Source organism: Lithobates pipiens, unplaced genomic scaffold, assembly GCF_037356315.1.
Source record: "Lithobates pipiens isolate NorthernLeopardFrog02 unplaced genomic scaffold, aLitPip1_a1.2 Scaffold_61, whole genome shotgun sequence".
NCBI lineage: Eukaryota > Metazoa > Chordata > Amphibia > Anura > Ranidae > Lithobates > Lithobates pipiens.
Window position 1 is genome coordinate 2,914,766 of NW_027507883.1, and position 22,189 is coordinate 2,936,954.

The 22,189-nt window shown below is 48.7% G+C and overlaps 6 pseudogenes; 1 reads left to right on the forward strand and 5 right to left on the reverse strand.

Annotated features, from left to right (window-relative positions):
- The first annotated feature begins 5,466 nt into the window (after positions 1 to 5,466).
- LOC143958514 (5S ribosomal RNA) lies at positions 5,467 to 5,586 on the forward strand (annotated as a pseudogene).
- A 10,569-nt stretch (positions 5,587 to 16,155) lies between these two features.
- On the reverse strand, positions 16,156 to 16,274 carry LOC143958473 (5S ribosomal RNA; annotated as a pseudogene).
- Positions 16,275 to 19,217: 2,943 nt separating this feature from the next.
- LOC143958485 (5S ribosomal RNA) lies at positions 19,218 to 19,336 on the reverse strand (annotated as a pseudogene).
- A 321-nt stretch (positions 19,337 to 19,657) lies between these two features.
- On the reverse strand, positions 19,658 to 19,776 carry LOC143958323 (5S ribosomal RNA; annotated as a pseudogene).
- Positions 19,777 to 20,094: 318 nt separating this feature from the next.
- LOC143958701 (5S ribosomal RNA) lies at positions 20,095 to 20,213 on the reverse strand (annotated as a pseudogene).
- Positions 20,214 to 20,535: 322 nt separating this feature from the next.
- Positions 20,536 to 20,654, reverse strand: LOC143958350 (5S ribosomal RNA; annotated as a pseudogene).
- Positions 20,655 to 22,189: the final 1,535 nt, after the last annotated feature.

A 22,189-nucleotide genomic window follows, 5' to 3' on the forward strand; every position in this document is an offset into this window, starting at 1 on the left:
TTGTAGTAATCCCTAAGCCTGGCAAGGACCCTAAATACCCAGAATCGTATAGACCTATCTCCCTGCTCCAAGTTGATATTAAGATATTAGCTAAGATCCTAGCCTCCCGCCTCAACCAAGTCATTCTGTCCCTAGTCCACCAAGATCAGACAGGCTTTATGCCAGGGAAAAATACAGCAATGAACATTCGTCGTCTATTTATGAATATTCAGGGATCCCACGATGACATCGGGTCCAGGGTCGTGGTGGCTCTGGATGCCGCTAAGGCCTTTGACTCTGTGGAGTGGAACTACTTATGGGAGTGCCTTTCGAGATTTGGATTTGGCCCCAATTTTATTCGTTGGGTTCAACTCCTATACCAATCCCCCAAGGCCAGGGTGTTTGTGAATGGTTGGTTATCGGACCAATTTCCCCTTGAGAGGGGGACCCGACAGGGCTGTCCTCTTTCCCCCATGCTGTATGCACTGGCGGTGGAGCCGTTGGCCATCATGATTCGGGCAGATGCTAATATCCGCGGCCTTAAGATTGGTAACCTGGAAGAGAAGATCGGGCTGTATGCCGATGATACCCTCCTATACCTGGCAGACTCGGGTCCTTCCCTGTGCGCTGCCCTTCATTCTATAGAATGTATCGGCGGCCATTCGGGTTTGCGTATTAACTGGTCCAAATCTCAGATCCTTCCCATTGACCATTTCCCCCCTCCGTTCACGTCTCCACCTCTGAGTCTCCCAAGGGTCTCCTCGATTAAGTACCTTGGGGTGCAGGTGACCAGGTCGCTCACAGACTACACACTCCTTAACATTGAACCTCTATGTACCCTGATCAAGACTAAGACACAGAATTGGGCCAGACTACCACTGGGGGTTATGGGACGCATTAATTTGGTTAAAATGATACTTTTACCAAAGATACTCTATCTCGTGTGGCATGCCCCCCTATATATACCACAAAAATTTTTCAAAACGATTGAGTCTAGTCTTAACTCATTTATATGGGGACACAGCAGACATAAATTATCCTGGAAGCTCCTGAAAAACCCGGCAACGCTGGGAGGAGCTGCTCTTCCAGACTTTCAGGAGTACTACCTTGCCTCACAATTATCCCATTTTTATTATTTCGATAAAAGCGAAATACAACGATATCAGGCACTAATCTGTGGGCATCCTGACAATCCAGCCCACACCCCCCTTCAGGCAGTACTCAGGGCCCCCTTGACGGGTTGCTCCCCCCGTCATAACGCAGACATGCTGACACATCACCGGAGGGTGTGGGGGGTGGCACTGAAAAAACTTGGGATCCCACGGGTCCACTCCCACACGCCTCTCTGGTTCAACATGCACCTACCTGAACTGCTGTCCATTCCAGATCCTGTGGTGTGGATACGCCATGGGATCTTATATATTTATCAGGTCATGACTAATATGGGAATAAAAACGTTTCAAATGCTCAAAGACGAATTTTCCCTCCCTAACTGTCTCCTTTTTAGATACCTGCAGCTCCGCCATGCCATACAAACCCAATTTATTAGCTCTAACCCATCCTTGGCAGTCCCCTCTATAGTAGATACAGTTACGGGTACTGAGCCAGCTAAATTAATCTCCACCTTGTACTCCGCTATCCGTCTCCCTGGTGTCATGGCCTTGGCCTATGCTGCTAAGGCCGGATGGGAGGTGGACGTTGGGCTTATTGCGGATGAGGATTGGGATGACATTCTGGGGGATGTGAAATATGTATCCCCCCGGCTGTCAGATCGCCTCACGCAGCTGTATATCATACACAGGACATATCTAACTCCCCAGAAGATAGCACGTTTCAAGCCCATGTACAATCCGGGATGCCGTCAATGTGGTCATACCCCGGGCTCCCTTTATCACCTTCTATGGATCTGTCCCACTATTCAAGCATACTGGATGCAAGTGATACGATTCCTGCACGACCAGATGGGTTCACCTGCTACCCTAGACCCCAAAATGTGCCTGCTCGGTCTGATGCCTAGCTTAGAAGCTGATAAATCTCTTCGCACCTTTTTGCATGAGACCCTATTCCTGGCAAGGAAAGCGGTGGCTAGAAGGTGGATGCAGGCCCTGCCCCCCACAATCCAGTGTTGGAAAAAAGAGGTAAATGATACTCTTCCATATAAGAAGCTGATTTATGTGCATAGGGGGTGTTCACCTAAATACGAAAAGGTCTGGGGTAGATGGTTGGCAGATGGTGAAACGTGTACTTGATATACTCACCCTTCATCTTCTCCTTTCCCTCCCCCCTTTTTCTTTTTTTTTTTTTTTTCTCCTCTCCCCTCCCTCTCTGTCTCTCCCTTCTTCCTTTGTTTTTTTTTATATATACATATATACTATGTGATGGCTCTACCTCTTGTGGGTAGTTTGTTTTATGCTACACGGTTACTGTAATGTATCTATATATGTGCTATTGTTTTGGCCATGTTGGCCTCCGTCAGTTTATGTACCAAGCATTCGTACCTCAATAAAGTTGGCTTTTTCAATAAAAATAAAAAAATATGAGCCGGTCGTGTCCAGAACCCTGGGGTTCTTCTGGGTCCCAAAGGCTAGTAAGGAGACAAGGCATAGTGAAAAGGGAGGACGGGGGAAGAAGAGAGTGCAAAGACGGAGAGAGAAGAGGGGGGCGGGATGGCGGCGGGGAAAAAAAGAAAAATAAAGACAAAAAGGGAGGGGGGGAATGCCACCCAGGGCAGACTTGGCCTACGTAGGTAAACGTTAGATGTTCAGTCGTTTTCTGGGACAGGGGCGCTGCTCACCTCCCAAATGTAGTCTCAGGTACCAGTAAAATACCTCCAGGGCCTCCATGTAACACTAAATGCCTCTTCAGTGTTGTGAAGGGTGGCGGTCAATTCTTCCATCCGGAGAATATGATTGACTTTGGAATACCACAGCACCTTGGATGGGGGCTGAGGCTGCCTCCACAGTGTGGGAATGCAGGCCCGGGTGGCGTTCAGGAATTGCATCGTGAGGGTTTTTTTGTATTTTTGAACAGGCTGTTCGGTCAAGTGTAGAAGGCACGCTGCTGGGTTGTCTGCGATATCTACATTTCTGAGAGTTTTTATCGTCCCGGTCACCTCCACCCAAAAGTTCCTCAAGGCCGGGCATGCCCAGAAAATGTGTCCCATGGTCCCCGTATCTGAATTACACCTCCAACAAACATCCGGAATCGATCTATTCATTTTATTCAGAAGGTATGGGACTCTATACCAGCGTGAGACTATCTTGTATCCTGATTCTTGATATTGGTTTGCGATGGAAGCTTTATGTACTAATGTCAGGATCTTCCCTATCTGTTGTGGGGTAAATGTGATGCCAAATGCAATCTCCCATTTGTGGATAAATGGTGGGGTCGACTCCTCCTCCTGACTGGTCAATGGGAATAGGTTGTACAGGAGGGAGAGGGTGTGTTGCACAGGTTCCTTTTTGTGACAGATGGATTCATAGGGCGTCAGGTCTCTAGGAGTGTAGGGGGCCCTTTGTATGGCCAGAAGAAAGTGACGAAGTTGATAAGCATTAAACAAGTCAAGCGGAGGGTCAGAAAGCTCGGCGACGGTTTGCGTGGTCGGGAGCCCTCCCGAGGACCACACCTCTCCCAGACGCTGTTTCCCTACCACTGTCAACTGTCGCAGTTTCTTGTTGGTAAATCCCGGTGGGAAGTCTGGATTACCTATAACCGGAGTCATTGGTGACGGCAGGGGAGCAATGTGTGTGCAGCGGAACAACCTCCGCACAACAGCCAACGTAGCTCCCACTACGGGGTGATCTCTGAGGTCTTTTGGTAGGGAGGACAGGAGCCACGGGGAGGTCAATAGGGGAATGGATCCATCCTCAATCTCCATCTCCACCCACTGCTTGTGTGGGCCATTACAATGCCAATCAACGACTCTCGCTAGCAGAGTCGCTCTGTTGTATTGTCTCAGATCTGGGAGACCCAGACCCCCCTTGTCCTTTGGTCTGGCAAGCAATTGCAAACGGGCTCTGGGCGGTTTGCGCGCCCAAATAAAGTCCCGGAGCAGCACCTGCAGATGTCTGAAAAAGATTGGGGGTAACCGGATCGGTAATGTCTGGAACAAGTATAAGATCCGCGGGAGGGCCGTCATTTTGAATGCATTACAGCGCCTGAACCAGGTCAGTGTTAAAGCATGCCAGTTTCCCAAATCAGATTTCAGTCTATTCAGGAGAGGGACAAAATTAAGCGGGTACAATTGCGCCAAATCCGCTGCGATGTCAACGACCAGGTAACGTATAGATTTTTCAGCTCAGTAGAATGGAAAAGCGGAGCGTAGCCTCTTGGCCTCACCATCCGGGACCGATATATTCAATACAGCCAAAGGTGCAATTGATTTTATAGTTTGATAGGCTGCCGTATCGCCGGAGAGTCGCGAGTATATTGGGAAGCGAAATGTGTGGATTGGAGACGAAAGAAATTAGATCGTCAGCGTACGCCGCAATTTTGTGGTGTGCCGAGGGTTTGGATATGCCAGTAATATTCGGGTCATTCCGAACGTGACAAATAAGTGGTTCCAGTGTCAGAATAAAAATTAGGGGAGACAGAGGGCACCCCTGCCTCGTCCCATTAGTGATGGGGAAAGAGTCCGAGCACTCTGAAAGCACCCAATCTCATCTGATCTTGGAGGCTAAGAAGAGTCAGGCCTGGTTAGTACCTGGATGGGAGACCACCTGGGAATACCAGTTATTGTAGGCTTCTTTTTATGTTGTTGGCCTTGATTAGTTTTTTTTTTTTTTTCACTTGTTTCCCAAGGTGACCATGAGGGTTGAGAGTGCCCAAAGAGTTCGCTTACAGCAGCATCACCCTGAAAGAGCCCTATCTCTTCTCATCTCTGAGGCTAAGAAGGGTTGGGCCTAGTTAGTCCCTGGATGGGAGATGGCTTTGGAATACCAGGTGCCGTAGTCTTCTTTTTATGTTGTTGACATTGACCTGTTTTTTTTTCGCTTGTTTCCCAAGGTGACTATCTTGGCATTTGTCAAGAGGGTTGAGAGTGCCCAAAGAGATTGCCTATGGGCACATAAGCCTGAAAGCGCCCGATCTCCTCTGATCTCAGAGGCTAAACAGGGTCGGGCCTTGCTAGTACCTGGATTGGAGACCACATGGGAATACTAGGTGCTGAAGGCTTATTTTTATGTTCTTGGCGTTGACTTGTTTTTTTTTTTGTTTGTTTACCAAGGTGACCATCTTGGTGTTTGTCAAGAGGGTTGAGAGTGCTTGAAGAGCTCGCCTATGGCCACATAACCCTGAAAGCACCAGATCTCGTCTGATCTCAGAGACTAAACAGTGTCGGGCCTTGTTAATACCTGGATGGGAGACCACCTGGGAATACTAGGTGCTGCAGACTTCTTCTCATGTTGTTGGCGTTGACTTGATTTTTTTGTTTGTTTCCCAAGGTGACCATATTGGCGTTAGTCAAGGTTGAGAGTGCCTGAAGAAATCTCCTACGGCCACACCACCCTGAAAGAGCCCAATCTCATCTGATCTCAGAGGCTAAGCAGGGTTGGGATCAGTTTAGTACCTGGATGGGAGACCGCCTGGGATTTCCAGATGCCGTAGGCTTCTTTTTATGTTGTTGCCGTTGACCTATTTTTTTCCGCTTGTTTCCAAGGTGACCATCTTGGTGTTTGTCAAGAGAGTTGAGAGTGCCTGAAGATATTGGCTACGGCCACATCACCCTGAATCTGTTCCATCTTGTCTGATCTTGGAGGCTAAGCAGGGTCGGGCCTGGTTAATGCCTGGATGGGAGACCGCCTGGGAATACCAGGTGTCGTAAGGCTTCTTTTTTTTTTTCAAATATAATTTTTTCTCCAAATAGGGGAAGACGGTCCCCCGAGTACATAATGCAACAGAGAAATACAGAGCAAAAAGCAGCTGAACAATACTTGATACAGGTATATTCGCAACTGTGAGTCTGCCTTCCATCAATCACAATGATTCGAGGCACGGATAAAGTACTGTACCAAGATCCAGGGTCACACAAACCCCAGGTCCCTCCGGCATAATCCATCCAGAGGGGGGTGTGGGGCCGTCATTCCCAATTTTCCACTCTTTCCAAAAGAGAGAGGGGGTGGAGGGGGTGAGAGATAGGGGAGGAAGGCAGAAAAGAGAAGGGTTGAAAGATCAGAAAAGGAGAAGGGGGGACGAGACACGATGGCAGCCACTGTCCAAGGGGCCAGTCAAGGAAAGCTCAGAGCACTAAGGCGATAGCAGGCGACATCCTTCCAGCGAGAATATAAAGGTATTCCAGATGTCTCAGGTTTGTTTAAAAAATTCTTGTTTACCTTGTGATGTGAGGATCAAGTCCTCCATTTTTTTTAATGTCCTCTATTTTCTTAAGCCAGTGAGTAATGAAAGGGGGGGAACATTTTTTCCAATAGAGAGGGATGCAGGATTTCGCCGCATTTATCACATGCCGTAAAATTGATTTTTTTGTACTTCTTAATGGGAACCTGTGAATGGTGCAAGAGAAAGAATGCAGCCTCTTCCTGGATGGAGAAGTCTGTGAATTTTTGTGTTATGCATCGGAGCTCTGTCCAGAAGTCCACCAAGCTGAGGCAGGACCAAAATTTGTGCAGCAACGTGCCCTCTTCTTCTCCACACCTCCAGCATATGTTCGAGGAAGAGGGGAAACATTTCTGCAGCTTTGATGGTGTCAAATACCACCTGGTGAGAAGTTTAAAATTCGTCTCCTGTATCTTCGTGCACAGCGACATTTTGAGAGCCAAAGTGATAATGTGTTGTCTCTGTGCTGGGGAAAATTAGCAATTAAGGTCCTTTTCCCAGTTGGACAGACAGGTTAAGTGTGGGTAATCTGTTTGAGAGAGAATGTGGGCCAAAGGGCCTTCGCTCCTGCATAGAGTCTCAAACTCCGTCTGAGGGCGGGCGAACGTTTGAGGATTGGGGATGGAATGGAGAAAATGATGTCGTTGCGCAGCTCTCCAAAAAGGCAGTTGGAAAAGCCCTGTCGGATCTGTTAGGGTTGAGAAAGAAGGCCATTTTCCATCAATGATGAATTTAGACGCATTGTCTAGGTTGGAATTTCTAAGTGGGTCCCCAGTTCAAAGGTTGGATGGCCACGTATAGGGAATAGGGGGGAAGTCAAAGACGTGAGTGTGTTTTGGGTAGCGATCAGGTGACTGACTTTCAACTAAGCCCCTATAGTGGGATGTGACATAAATTCTGTGGGTAAATACTTATAGCACCACATGGTGCTTCTTATCGGAATTTGGGAGTGAGCTTAGAAAGTTTGTTTCGATTCCAGTCCAATACACGCCCCAGATGGGAGGCCAGGTAGTAGCGTTGCAAGTTAGGGAGAACCAACACTCCCTGTTGTTTAGACAATGTCAGCTGTGACCGCTTAAGTCTGGGATTTTTGTGAGCCCAGTTAAATTGAGTGAGCAAGGATTGAACTTGCTTAAAAAACAGGACTGGAATCTGGATCAGGAGAGCTTGGAAAAGATAAGTAAATTTAGGGAGTATGTTCATTTTAATGAGATTGCATCTGCTGAACCAGGAATGGAGGCCAGAATGCCACCCGTGAAGCAAACTGCGGATCTTAGTGACAAGGGGTGGGGGGAAGTTCAACATAAACGTACGCGCGATGTCCGGTGGAATGTAAGTACGTGAGTATATTTTACTTATCCATGCCAGCATCCGTTCACTCAGACCTATATGGCGAAGGACCGAGAACATTAATGTCCATTTGACCCGATCAAAAGCCTTCTCGGCATCAGTACTCATGAAAAGACAAGGGGTCCCAGATGACTTTGCTTTACGGATCAGGGTAAGCACCTTAGTGGTGTTGTCCCTATTTTCCCTGGTGGGAATAAAACCTAACTGGTCAATATGTATAAGGGACTACAAGTGATGTGCCAATCACGTGGCGAGGAGTTAGAGAATAGTTTTAGGACCGAATTTTGGAGGGAAATGGGTCTGTAGCTCCCACATAGGCCCGGGTCTTTGCCCTCCTTAGGTATCAACGAGATGTGGGCTCTAAGGGTATCCTCAGGAAAATCCCCATTTGAGCTCAGAGTATTAAATAAATTCACCAAGCGTGGGCCGAGAATAGGGAGGAAGGTCTTAAAGTATTGTGCGGTATATCCGTCAGGGCCCGGAGCCTTACCCACCTTCGGAGGTCCCACAAGGTCCGTAAGGGGGTATGTTTATGTTTCGCTTCCACAGAGGCAAGTTCACGAAACAGATTAGCAAGCTGTTCCTTCCGTGTTCGTTTGATGCGCGCCCCGTGCCTGATAAGTACCCTGCGGAGTACTGACTTGTGAGCCTCCCAAATTATCCCCGGGTCACAGTCCTGCTTTAGTTTTCTTGGAAATAAAGGTCCAATTCCCTGGTCACATCTGCTAAAACTTCCGGTATCTGGAGGAGGCTCTCATTAAGGTGCCAGAATAGAGACCTAGGTGAGGGGTAGGGAGCGAGGAGCAAGAGGCAGAAGTGTCAACTGATGGCGAAAGGGGACATTAAAGTCCCCACCTAATATCAATTGGCCCTCCCGAAAGTCACATAATCTGTGCAGGGTAGTTCTGAGGAATGTGTCTTGGTGATCATTGGGAGCGTACACAGTGGCAAATGTAAAAAGGCGCTCTCCAATGTGGCCCCTAAGAAAAAGATATTGGCCCCCAGGGTCCACCAGAGAATCCTGGAGAACCCAGGGGAGCCTGCTAGAGATCAGAATGGAGAGGAGGGGTTAGTAGAGTGGTAGACCTTAGGGAAGGATCTCGACCATAGAAAGGGGAGGCTAGTATTTTTAAAATGTGTTTCTTGTATAAAGGCCACATCAGTACAGGATGTGTTCAGTTCTCACAGGAGGATCCACCATTTTTCAGGGGAGTTCAGTCCCTTAACGTTTAGAGAGGTGACCTTGACTGAGTCTCCCATCACTCCTCGGGGAAGGGGAGGGGGACGTCAGAGAAAAGCAAAGAAAGTTGAACCAAGGTAGGTTTTGGGTAGGTAATGCATGGTGGGAGCTAAGGGGGAGAAAGGAAGGGCAAATGGAAGGAAAGGTAAAGGGAAAAAGAGGCCGGGCACCTCAACCCCAGGGGGAGAGGGAAATTAAGGGTTGTCCGCACTCAACAGTACAGGAAGGGTATACTAAAACAGCACAATTATGCTATAGCGCTTACCAGATGTACACTGGGTTTAAAGCGCTGTCCTACTTGGGTTATTGGGTAGACAGGTCGGAGAGGGAGCCCCCGAATCCTAGTCCCCCCAGTCCCGGCAGTGGTAAATGTCACGTCTGATACCGGTATGCAAATAAAAGACAATCAGTAACATCAAAGAAACAAAAAACAATAGTATAACCAAAACAGAGGTAGAGCATATAACTGTCAGCACTGAGGGGTCTCCTCGGCTCACCCTAAACATAGGCATGCACGAGGGAGCCCGTCACAACAGAAAAGGCATCACAGAATGGGATCCACCACCCCCGTCCCATACCCCTAAAGTACATGCAGTCCCCGAACAAATGCATTTCTCCCTTTGGCAGATTGTCCTCTCCTTACCCCCTCTCCCCCGTCCACGCCCCGGGGGGAAAAGGGGCAGGGAAGGGGGGAAAGGGGGAGTGGAAGGGGGAAAGGGGGAGTGTAAGGGGGAAAGGGGGAGGGAAAGGAGGGAAGGGAAGGGTGGTAAGGGAGGGAAGGGAGGGGGAAACAGAGGGAGGGGACAAACATGCAGAAATGTCAAGTCCTTTAGCGCACTCCCACCAGCAAACACCCGGACCCCATAAATTTCAACTCCTCCCCTCCATGGTCACCACATCAAGATGAAAGATGTGGTCGGTGCATGGAAAATCCGGCAGGCAAGGGGCTAGGGCCACCATCCCTCCATCCAATGGGAGACTTCACCCGAGCAGCAGTCCTGGGGCCCGCCAATTAGTGTCTCTCCTGCATCGCCATCGGGGGCTGTGTAGAGCATCCAGAGGGAGGCTGGGACCGCCCAAACAGTAAGGGGTAAATCCTCCAGGGGGGTCCAGAGTCACCCTGGAGGGAAGCAGTGTTTCGTACCAATAGGCTCAATAAATAAGTCATCCAGGGTCCCCGAAAGCTGCAGAAGGCAAAGAGTAGGTGGGAGCCAGAGGGGGGGACAAGGGGCGCATCCAGGGGGAGGGGACACATATGCGGGAATGTCAAGCCCTTCCAGTACAGCGCATTAGGTATCACTCAGACCCCCCAAAGTGCAACTCCCCCATCTAAGGTGAATACTCCAGAAGGGAAGATGAGCCGCCCTGGTCTGTACATGAAAGAACCTGCTGCCAAGGGGTTGGGGCCATCATCCCTTCCTCCAATGGGAGATGCCACCGGAATGACAGCCCCGTGTCCTGTCAAGTGGTGCCCCTCTGACAATGTCGTTGTGGTATATGTGGAGCATCCAGGGAGAGGCAGGGACCACCCACACAGTGAGGGGTAAAGCCTCCAAGGGGGACCGGTGTCAGACAGGAGGATAGCGGTGTCTTGTACAAGTTGGTTAATTAGACAAGTCATCCAGTGTGTTCCTGTGAGCAGCGGAAAGAAAGGTCAGTAAGGATTATGAAAGGGTGGGGGCCAGGGAGTGCATAAAACTGCCACCAGATGACCGGGGCAGAGAGGGCAAGGGGATGAAACTCAGATCTGGTAGGTGGGGGCGGGGGTGAGGAGTGTCCCTCATATTACTCACGTTGGCCATACCTTGAAGCTGAGCGCTCTGCATACCCAGGACGTTCTTCTGTATAATCTAGCCTATCTGTATACATTAGCCTGTCTTTTGTACACATTAGTCGGTCCTCTGTATACACTAGTCTGTCTGTATACACTAGTGTATACAGATAAGCTAGATTATACAGAAGAACGTCCTGGGTATGCAGAGATGGAGGCTAGGGTATACAGAGAGAGAGGCTAGAGTATGCATACTTGCTAGTGTATACAGACGGACTAGTGTATACAGTAGACCGGCTAGTTTATATAGGGAGGCTAATGTGTGCAAAAGACAGGCTAGTGTATACAAATAGGCTAGATTATAGAGAAGAACATCTTGGGTATGCAGAGAGAGAGGCTGGGTTACACAGAAAGGGCTGGTGTATGCAGACTTGCTAGTGTATACAGACGGACTAGTGTATAGAGAGGCTTGGGTATACAGAGAGCTAATGTATAAAGAGCAGCTAGTGTATACAAAAGACATCCAAGGGTATACAGAGAGACTCGTGTATGCAGAAGACCGGCTAGTTTATACAGAGAGGCTAAAGTGTACAAAACACAGGCTAGATTATACAGAAGAATGTCCTGGGTATGCAGAGATGGAGGCTAGGGTATACAGAGAGAGAGACTGCGTTACACAGAGAGGCAGGAGTATGCAGACTTGCTAGTATACAGATGGACTAGTGTATACAGTAGACCGGCTAGTTTATACAGAGAGGCTAATGTGTACAAAAGACAGGCTAGTGTATACAGATAGGCTAGATTATACATAAGAAGGTCCTGGTTATGCAAGAGATGGAGGCTAGGGTATGCAGAGAGAGAGGCTTGGTTACACAGACTTGCTAATGTATACAGACGGACTAGTGTATACAGAGGACCGGCTAGTTTATATAGAGAGGCTAATGTGTACAAAAGACAGGCTAGTTTATACAGATAGGCTAGATTATACAAAAGAACGTCCTGGGTATGCAGAGATGGAGGCTAGGGTATACAGAGAGAGAGTGAGGCTGGGTTACACAGAGCGGTAGTAGTATGCAGACTTGCTAGGGTATACAGAGAGAGAGGCTAGAGTATGCATACTTGCTAGTGTATACAGGCGGACTAGTGTATACAGAAGACCGGTTAGTTTATACAGAGAGGCAAATGTGTACAAAAGACAGGCTAGTGTATACAAATAGGCTAGATTATAGAGAAGAACGTCCTGGGTATGCAGAGATGGATGGCTAGTGTATACAGATAGGCTAGATTATACAGAAGAACGTCCTGGGTATGCAGAGATGGAGGCTAAGGTATACAGAGAGAGAGGCTAGAGTACGCATACTTGCTAGTGTATACAGATGGACTAGTGTATACAGAGGACCGGCTAGTTTATACAGAGAGGCTAATGTGTACAAAAGACAGGCTAGTGTATAAAAATAGGCTAGATTATAGAGAAGAACGTCCTGGGTATGCAGAGAGAGAAGTTGGGTTACAAAGAGAGGCTAGTGTATGCAGACTTGCTAGTGTATACCGGTGGACTAGTGTATACAGAGAGGCTTGGGTATACAGAGAGCTAATGTATAAAGAGATGCTAGTGTATACCGACGGACTAGTGTATACAGAGGACCGGCTAATTTATACAGAGAGGTTAATGTGTACAAAAGACAGGCTACTTTATACAGATAGGCTAGATTATACAGAAGAACGTCCTGGGTATGCAGAGATGGAGGCTAGGGTATACAGAGAGAGAGAGCGAGGCTGGGTTACACAGAGAGGCAGGAGTATGCAGACTTGCTAGTGTATACAGATGGACTAGTGTATACAGTAGACCGGCTAGTTTACACAGAGAGGCTAATGTGTACAAAAGACAGGCTAGTGTATACAGATAGGCTAGATTATACAGAAGAAGGTCCTGGTTTATGCAAGAGATGGAGGCTAGGGTATGCAGAGAGAGAGGCTTGGTTACACAGACTTGCTAGTGTATACAGACGGACTAGTGTATACAGAGGACCGGCTAGTTTATACAGAGAGGCTAATGTGTACAAAAGACAGGCTAGTGTATACAGATAGGCTAGATTATACAGAAGAACGTCCTGGGTATGCACAGATGGAGGCTAGGGTATACAGAGAGAGAGGCTAGAGTATGCATACTTGCTAGTGTATACAGGCGGACTAGTGTATACAGAAGACCGGTTAGTTTATACAGAGAGGCTAATGTGTACAAAAGACAGGCTAGTGTATACAAATAGGCTAGATTATAGAGAAGAACGTCCTGGGTATGCAGAGAGAGAAGTTGGGTTACAAAGAGAGGCTAGTGTATGCAGACTTGCTAGTGTATACCGGTGGACTAGTGTATACAGAGAGGCTTGGGTATACAGAGAGCTAATGTATAAAGCGATGCTAGTGTATACCGACGGACTAGTGTATACAGAGGACCGGCTAGTTTATACAGAGAGGTTAATGTGTACAAAAGACAGGCTACTTTATACAGATAGGCTAGATTATACAGAAAAACGTCCTGGGTATGCAGAGATGGAGGCTAGGGTATACAGAGAGAGAGAGCGAGGCTGGGTTACACAGAGAGGCAGGAGTATGCAGACTTGCTAGTGTATACAGATGGACTAGTGTATACAGTAGACCGGCTAGTTTACACAGAGAGGCTAATGTGTACAAAAGACAGGCTAGTGTATACAGATAGGCTAGATTATACAGAAGAAGGTCCTGGTTTATGCAAGAGATGGAGGCTAGGGTATGCAGAGAGAGAGGCTTGGTTACACAGACTTGCTAGTGTATACAGAGCCCGTTTGCAATTGCTTGCCAGACCAAAGGACAAGGGGGGTCTGGGTCTCCCAGATCTGAGACAAAACTACAGAGTGACTCTGCTAGCGAGAGTCGTTGATTGGCATTGTAATGGCCCACACAAGCAGTGGGTGGAGATGGAGATTGAGGATGGATCCATTCCCCTATTGACCTCCCCGTGGCTCCTGTCCTCCCTACCAAAAGACCTCAGAGGTCACCCCGTAGTGGGAGCTATGTTGGCTGTTGTGCGGAGGTTGTTACGCTGCACACACATTGCTCCCCTGCCGTCACCAATGACTCCGGTTATAGGTAATCCAGACTTCCCACCGGGATTTACCAACAAGAAACTGCGACAGTTGACAGTGGTGGGGAAACAGCGTCTGGGAGAGGTGTGGCCCTCGGGAGGGCTCCCGACCACGCAAACTGTCGCCAAGCTTTATGACCCTCTGCTTGACTTGTTTAGTGCTTATCAACTTCATCACTTTCTTCTGGCCATACAAAGGGCCCCCTACACTCCTAGAGACCTGACGCCCTATGAATCCATCTGTCACAAAAAGGAACCTGTGCGACACACCCTCTCCCTCCTGTACAACCTATTAAGTAGTCAGGAGGAGGAGTCGACCCCCACCATTTATCCACAAATGGGAGAGGGACTTTGGCATCACATTTACCCCACAACAGATAGGAAAGATCCTGACATTAGTACATAAAGCTTCCATCGCAAACCAATATCAAGAATCAGGATACAAGATAGTCTCACGCTGGTATAGAGTCCCATACCTTCTGAATAAAATGAATAGATCGATCCCGGATGTTTGTTGGAGGTGCAATTCAGATACGGGGACCATGGGACACATTTTCTGGGCATGCCCGGCCTTGAGGAACTTTTGGGTGGAGGTGACCGAGACGATAAAAACTCTCAGAAATGTAGATATCGCAGACAACCCAGCAGCGTGCCTTCTACACTTGACCGAACAGCCTGTTCGAAAATACAAAAAAACACTCCCGATGCAACTACTGAATGCCGCCCGGGCCTGCATTCCCACACTGTGGAGGCAGCCTCAGCCCCCCATCCAAGGTGCTGTGGTATTCCAAAGTCAATCATATTCTCCGGATGGAAGAATTGACCGCCACCCTTCACAACACTGAAGAGGCATTTAGTGTTACATGGAGGCCCTGGAGGTATTTTTCTGGTACTTGAGACTACATTCGGGAGGTGAGCAGCGCCCCTGTCCCAGAAAAAGACTGAACATCTAACGTTTACCTACGTAGGCCATGTCTGCCCTGGGTGGCATCCCCCCCCCTCCCTTTTTGTCTTTATTTTTCTATTTCCCCCCCCCCATCCCCCCCCTCCTCTCTCTCCGTCTTTGCACTCTCTTCTTCCCCCGTCCTCCCTTTTGACTATGCCTTGTCTCCTTACTAGCCTTTGGGACCCAGAAGAGCCCCAGGGTTCTGGACACGACCGGCTCATATTTTACTCTGGTTCACATAGGTCATGATAAGCTGGCTCGCTGTGGTCCCAGTTGCTCTCCATGATTACATTTGTCCGAACAGGGCTGCATTAGTTATACTGTACTACATGTCCGAGGTGGGGTTTCTCTCTTTTCTGCATGAAACTCTAGGACTCCCCTCTGAGAACCCAGAGTTATCTGGCTGCCTATTTTTTGTTACCATGTAATTGTGACCCTGGGTCATGCTGTATGGTTGACTGTTATATTTATGTTGTTCTACTTATACTTAATAAAAGAATAAAACAAAACAAAAAAAAATAAGTCAATGCCAACAACTTAAAAAAAGCCTATGGCATCGAAAAATCCCAGGCGTTCTCCCATCCAGGTACTAACCAAGTCCCAACCCTGCTTAGCCTCTGAGATCAAATGAGATTTGGCTCTTTCAGGGTGATGCAGCCATAGTAGATTTTTTCAGGCATGCTCAACCCTCTTGACAAACGCCAAGATGGTCACCTTGGGAAACAAACAAAAAAAAACAAGTCAACGCCAACAACATAAAAAGAAGCCTACCGCACCTAGTATTTCCAGACGGTCTCCCATCCAGGTATTAACAAGGCGCGACCCTTTCTAGCCTCTGAGATCAGCGGAGATTGGGCGCTTTCAGGGTGATGTGCCCATAGGCAATCTCTTTGGGCACTCTCATCCCTCTTGAAAAATGCCAAGATAGTCACCCTGGGAAACAAGCGAAAAAAAACAGGTCAACGCCAACAACATAGAAAGAAGACTACGGCACCTAGTATTCCAAGGCCGTCTCCCATTCAAGTACTAACTAGGCCCAACCCTTCTTAGCCTCTGAGATCAGAAGAGATAGGGTGCTTTCAGGGTGATGCGGCTGTAAGCGATCTCTTTAGGCACTCTCAACCCTCTTGACAAATGCCAAGATGATCACTTTGGGAAACAAGCGAAAAAAACAGGTCAACACCAACAACATAAAAATAAGCCTGCGGCATCTGGAAAACCCAGGCGGTCTCCCATCCAGGTACAAACCAGGCCCAACCCTGCTTAGCCTCTGAGACCAAACGAGATTGGGCGCTTTCAGGGTGTTGTGCTCGTAGGCAATTTCTTTGTGCACTCTCAACCCTCTGGACACATGCCAAGATGGTCACCTTGGGAAACAAGGGAAAATAAAACAGGTCAACGCCGACAACATAATGAGAAGCCTACGGCACCTGGTATTCCCAAGCTGTCTCCCATCCAGGTACTAACCAGGCCCATCGCTGCTTAGCCTCAGAGATCAGATGAGATTGGGCTCTTTCAGGGTGATTTGGCCGTAGGCACTCTCTTTGGGCACTCTGAAGCCTCTTGACAAAGGCCAAGATGGTCACCTTGGGAAACAAGTTAAAAAAAACAGGTCAAAGCCAACAACATAAAAAGAAGCCTACGGCATCCAGTATTCCCAGGCGATCTCCCAATCAAGACACTAACCAGACCAGATCCTTCTATGGCACTTGGTCTTCCCATGCAGTCTCCCATCCAGGTACAAACCAGGCCTGACGCTGCTTAGCCTCTGAAATCAGACAAGATCGGGTGCTTTCAGGTTGATGTGGCTGTAAGCATTCTCTTCAAGACACGCCCAACCCTCTTGACAAACGCCAAGATGGTCGCCTTGAGAAACAAGCAAAAAAAACAGGTCAAAGCCAACAACATAAAAAGAAGCCTATGGGCTTACAGCAGACCCTAAGAGATGGGACCCACTAGCTCTGTCATGGTTCGGACGCTGTAATATGAACGCAATGCCACGACATCTGTATCTACTACAAGCCTTACCTATCAAGATACCCCAGACTTTCTTTCATGTGGTTCGCTCAATCTTTATCAAGTTCCTCTGGCGCGGAAAACATATGCGTATTGGTAGGGCAATGCTGTTGCGACCGAAATTGCGGGGAGGTATTGGCTTCCCGGACCCTGCTCTATATTACACAGCGACGCACATGACACCGGTGGTTGACTGGTGCTGGTGTTCTGCCATATACTGTCCGGCCATGATATAGTGTCTGCGCCGTACTGCGCATGCCCAGTACGGAGCAGACGAAGCTTCGGAAAATCTCCGAAGCCGAACGGTAGCCCCACCATCCAAGCGGACATAGGGTTGTGAATATTAGAGGGCCCCTCGCAGGCGAGCTTCGCTCGCCACGCTTCGGGCTCGGCCTCACTGCGCTTGGCTCTTTTATATTCTTACTCTATGTCCACTTGGATAGTGGGGATAGAACCTGGACTCAGTGCGCAGGCGCCGTTCATGCTCGGCAATTTTCGGAATCTGTGTTGCTGTGTACTGCGCATGCGCAGCACACAGCGGACACTATCCGATGGGGGACCATATGTGATAAGACACCGGCATGGGGAACTGAAGCTAAGGGTCAAGCTAGAGCAGGAGATGGTGCGGGTTCCACTGACTGGTCTGCCTTGGGCGGGGAGGCCATTGGAGCCCTGTGTGACTACTCACCCGTTAATTGGCCCCTCGCTCGCCGAGATGGATAGTTTTTTTCACCTTTCCCACCTGACTAACTTTCCTTCTCCTATGACCCCAATTATTGGACATCCTAGATTCCCTCCGGGCCTGTCTGACCAGGCCTTTACCAGGCAAGCCCCCCGAAAGGGCTTCTGAGAGCAGCCCTATTTCTTGGACCCACGGGCTTGATTCCCATGGGGACCATACTGCTAGAGCAAGTACCTGTTGCATTGGATAGCTGGAGAGCTAGACAGCTAATCCATTTCCTCGGATCACTACCTAACCATTCGTTCTTCTCTAGACAATTCCACCCCTTCGAGGAACTTTGCCTGGATGATGGCCCAGTTCGTGGTTTCCTCTCTAGGTCCTACCAAATCCTGACAGACGCACAATCCTCCACGGATCCACCCTTCCTAGCTAAATGGAAAAGGGACTTACAAACTACATTCTCCAAACCACAGAAGGACAGAATACTCTTTTTCGCCTATAAGTCGTCACTCTGCAGTAAATATCAGGAGATCTCATATAAGCTGATCACACGCTGGTATCGTACACCGGTGGTGTTGGCCAAAATATTCCCCGGTCAATCTGACCGCTGCTGTCGCTGTGGGCAACAGGCTGGCACCATTCTCCACATTTTCTGGGAATGCCCTAAATTACAAACATTCTGGCAGCCTGTCCTGAGACTCATCCACAAGTTCACAGACATTTCCTTAGCCAATGATCCCACAGCAGTTCTTCTCAATCTAACTCCTATGTCGAGAAAGCGTTATCATAAGTCCTTACTTAAACATCTCCTCAATGCAGCTAGGGCCTGTATCCCAAGTCAGTGGAAAGAGCAATCTGCTCCAATGGTGACCCAGTGGTTCGCAAGGGTAAATGATATTGAACGAATGGAAGACCTGACTGCCACAATGAGGGATAAAACGGAGGAGCATAGGAACAGATGGTTCTACTGGACCCAGTTTTCGCTTTTCGGAAGAATACCTCCGCGAGACATAGTAAGCTCATGGTGATCGTTGGAGATCGCTGTTCCAAACGTTGGACAGCTGATGAGCTGGTGAGCCGAGGGTGTCTCTTGCTCCCTGGGAGGGGACCCCATCCTATCCACTCTACCCACGACACCCCCTTACCCCTTCTTTTCCTTTTCTGCCATTTCCTTCCCCAATCTTCTCTTTCCCCTTCTCCCTCCTTTCAGTTCTACTATTTCCCTTCTTAACTCAAAAAAGGGAAAAGAAAATGGTATGTTCCGACCCCATTTGACTACTACACAATACTCTTCCCCTATCTATGGATATCTAAACTCTTCGAGGATAGCAGGGCTAGTATCAATAATATTTTAAGTGGTAGAGGATCCCAACGAGATGGAGCTTTAATCTCATCTTGATATGACCGCAAAGCTGTACACATGCTATTCTCCTCTGACTTCTTACCATTGGCTCTGATATCCATGCAATATGATCGTTTGTTTGTAACTATTTGTATCACACATTCTGTGAAGTTGCCTTTGCATTGTATGTTGCATACTACTAAATAAAAAAAATAAAAAAAAGAAGCCTATGGCACCTGGTATTCCCAGGCAGTCTCCCATCCAGGTACTGTTTAGCGTACTGTTTAGCATCCGAGATCAGACGAGATTGGGTGCTTTCAGGGTGATGGGGCCTTAGGTAATCTCTTCGGGCACTCTCAACCCTCTTGACATACGCCAAGATGATCACCTTGGGAAACAAGTGAAAAAAAAAACAGGTCAAGGCCAACAACATAAAAAGAAGCCTACAGCACCTAGTATTCCCAGGTGGTCTCCAATCCAGGTACTAGCAAGGCCCAACCCTGTTTAGCTTCTGAGATCAGAGGAGATCGGGTGCTTTCAGGGTTATGTGCCCATAGGCAATCTCTTTGGGCATTCTCAACCCTCTTGACAAATGCCAAGATAGTCACCTTGAGATACAAGCGATAAAAAACAGGTCAATGTCAACAACATAAAAAGAAGAATACGGCACCTGGTATTCCAACGCCATCTCCCATCCAGGTACTAACTAGGCCCAACCCTTCTTAGCCTCAGAGAAGAGAAGAGATAGGGCTCTTTCAGGGTGATGCTGCTGTAAGCGATCTCTTTGGGCACTCTCAACCCTCTTGACAAATGCCAAGATGGTCACCTTGGGAAACAAGCAAAAAAGAAAAAACGAATCAACGCCAACAACATAAAAAGAAGCCTACAATAACTGGTATTCCCTGGTGGTCTCCCATCCAGGTACTAACCAGGCCCGACTCTTCTTAGCCTCCAAGATCAGACGAGATTGGGTGCTTTCAGAGTGATGTGGCCATAGGCAAACTCTTCAGGCACTCTCAACCCTCTTGACAAACACCAAGATGGTCACTTTGGGAAACAAGCGAAAAAAAAACAGGTCAACGCCACAACATAAAAAGAAGTCTACGACACCTGGTATTGCCAGGCGGTTTCCCATCCAGGTACTAACAAGGCCCGACTCTTCTTAGGCTCCAACATCAAACGAGATCGGGTGCTTTCAGGGTGATGTGCCCGTAGGCAATCTCTTCAGGCACTTTCAACCCTCTTGACAAAAGCCAAGATGGTCACCTTGGGAAACAAGTGGAAAAAAAACAGGTCAAGGCCAACAACATAAAAGGAAGCCTACAGCACCTAGTATTCCCAGGTGGTCTCCAATCCAGGTACTAGCAAGGCATAACCCTGTTTACCTTCTGAGATCAGAGGAGATCGGGCGCTTTCAGGGTTATGTGCCCATAGGCAATCTCTTTGGGCATTCTCAACCCTCTTGACAAATGCCAAGATAGTCACCTTGAGACACAAGCGAAAAAAAACAGGTCAATTTCAACAACATAAAAAGAAGAATACGGCACCTGGTATTCCAACGCCATCTCCCATCCAGGTACCCACTAGGCCCAACCCTTCTTAGCCTCAGAGAAGAGAAGAGATAGGGCTCTTTCAGGGTGATGCTGCTGTAAGTGATCTCTTTGGGCACTCTCAACCCTCTTGTCAAATGCCAAGATGGTCACCTTGGGAAACAAGCAAAAAAAAAAAAAACGAATCAACGCCAACAACATAAAAAGAAGCCTACAATAGCTGGTATTCCCAGGTGGTCTCCCATCCAGGTACTAACCAGGCCCGACTCTTCTTAGCCTCCAAGATCAGATGAGATTGGGTGCTTTCAGAGTGATGTGGCCATGGGCAATCTCTTCAGGCACTCTCAACCCATCTTGGCCTTTGTCAAGAGGCTTCAGAGTGCCCAAAGAGAGTGCCTACGGCCAAATCACTATACTATATATCTATATCTATAATAATAAATAATATTTTTAGTTATTATATATAAGATACTATATAGGTGATTTGGCCGTAGGCACTCTCTTTGGGCACTCTGAAGCCTCTTGACAAAGGCCAAGATGGTCACCTTGGGAAACAAGCTAAAAAAAACAGGTCAAAGCCAACAACATAAAAAGAAGCCTACGGCATCCAGTATTCCCAGGCGATCTCCCAATCAAGACACTAACCAGGGTGGGCGTGACCTAGGCATGAAGGAGTGAGGACGCTCTTTTCCGGAGCTCCCGGTCCGTGACCACTCCACACCCCTTTACCACAGTCTGGTCACATATTTCGGCATCGCCGACATCCCCGCGCTTCGGCGGAACACAGCCAGCCGATGCTGCCATGGACAGGTACTTGGTCCCGCTGCAGCCTCCGGCCTCCACGCCGGATCCAGCCAAGATGGCGCCCGCGGCCTCCGGCGCTCCAGGACACGCGGTACAGAGGGAAGGTGAGCAGACTGCTATGCAGGGACACGACATGCCCCCGTTCTCCCCGCCTAGTGACTTGTCCCCGTGTCTCCCCCGCTCACTGTCCATGGCCTCGCTTGACAGCCCGGACCATAGCGGCCTGCCACCCTGGTTCCCTCACAACTCCCAACTGTCCCAGAGACCCTCCCGCAGTGGAAGCCTCATCCCAGGACCGAATGGCCAGGCTGCTCTTACCTCAGACACACAGGGGGACCCACCGCTGCCACCAGCACCGGCATTATTGGGGGACAAGGCCATCCTAGCTTTACTCCAAAACCTTCCCACTAAAGCAGACTTTAGCTGTATGGCAGCCAGGATTGAAACGACCTTGCGACATGAAATCGCAGGGGTCAAACGTGACGTGTCGGCTACGAACGAGCGGGTGACCACCCTGGCATCGGATGTGACCTCCCTGACCACTGATGTTTCTGGCCTGCAAGCCGCACATGATACCCTTGCTGAAAGAGTCACACAGTTGCAACTCCTAGTGGATGACCTTGAGAATCGCAACCGCAGACGCAACATCAGGATCAGAGACTTGCCCGAAGCCGCTGGCCAGGCAGACCTCAAAGCCACAGTTACAGCTATATTTAACGCCTGTCTGGACCGCGCTGCTGACACAGTAATAGCCATTGATAGAGTCCACAGGACCCTGGGCCCCAGGAGCCCCACAGAGAACCGGCCACGTGACGTTTTATGCTGTCTCCACAATTACTCAGTTAGGGAGGATGTCCTGCAAGCGGCATGGCGCAAAGGCAGCATTGATTTTGACGGGGCCCAAGTCACCCTTCTGCCAGATGTATCCCGCAAGACCCTCCAGATGAGACGCTGTCTGCGACCCCTTCTGGAACACCTAACTGAACGGAGGATTCCATACAAGTGGGGCCATCCGTTTCACCTTATAGTGCGCAAAAATGGGAGGCCCCTTGCGCTAC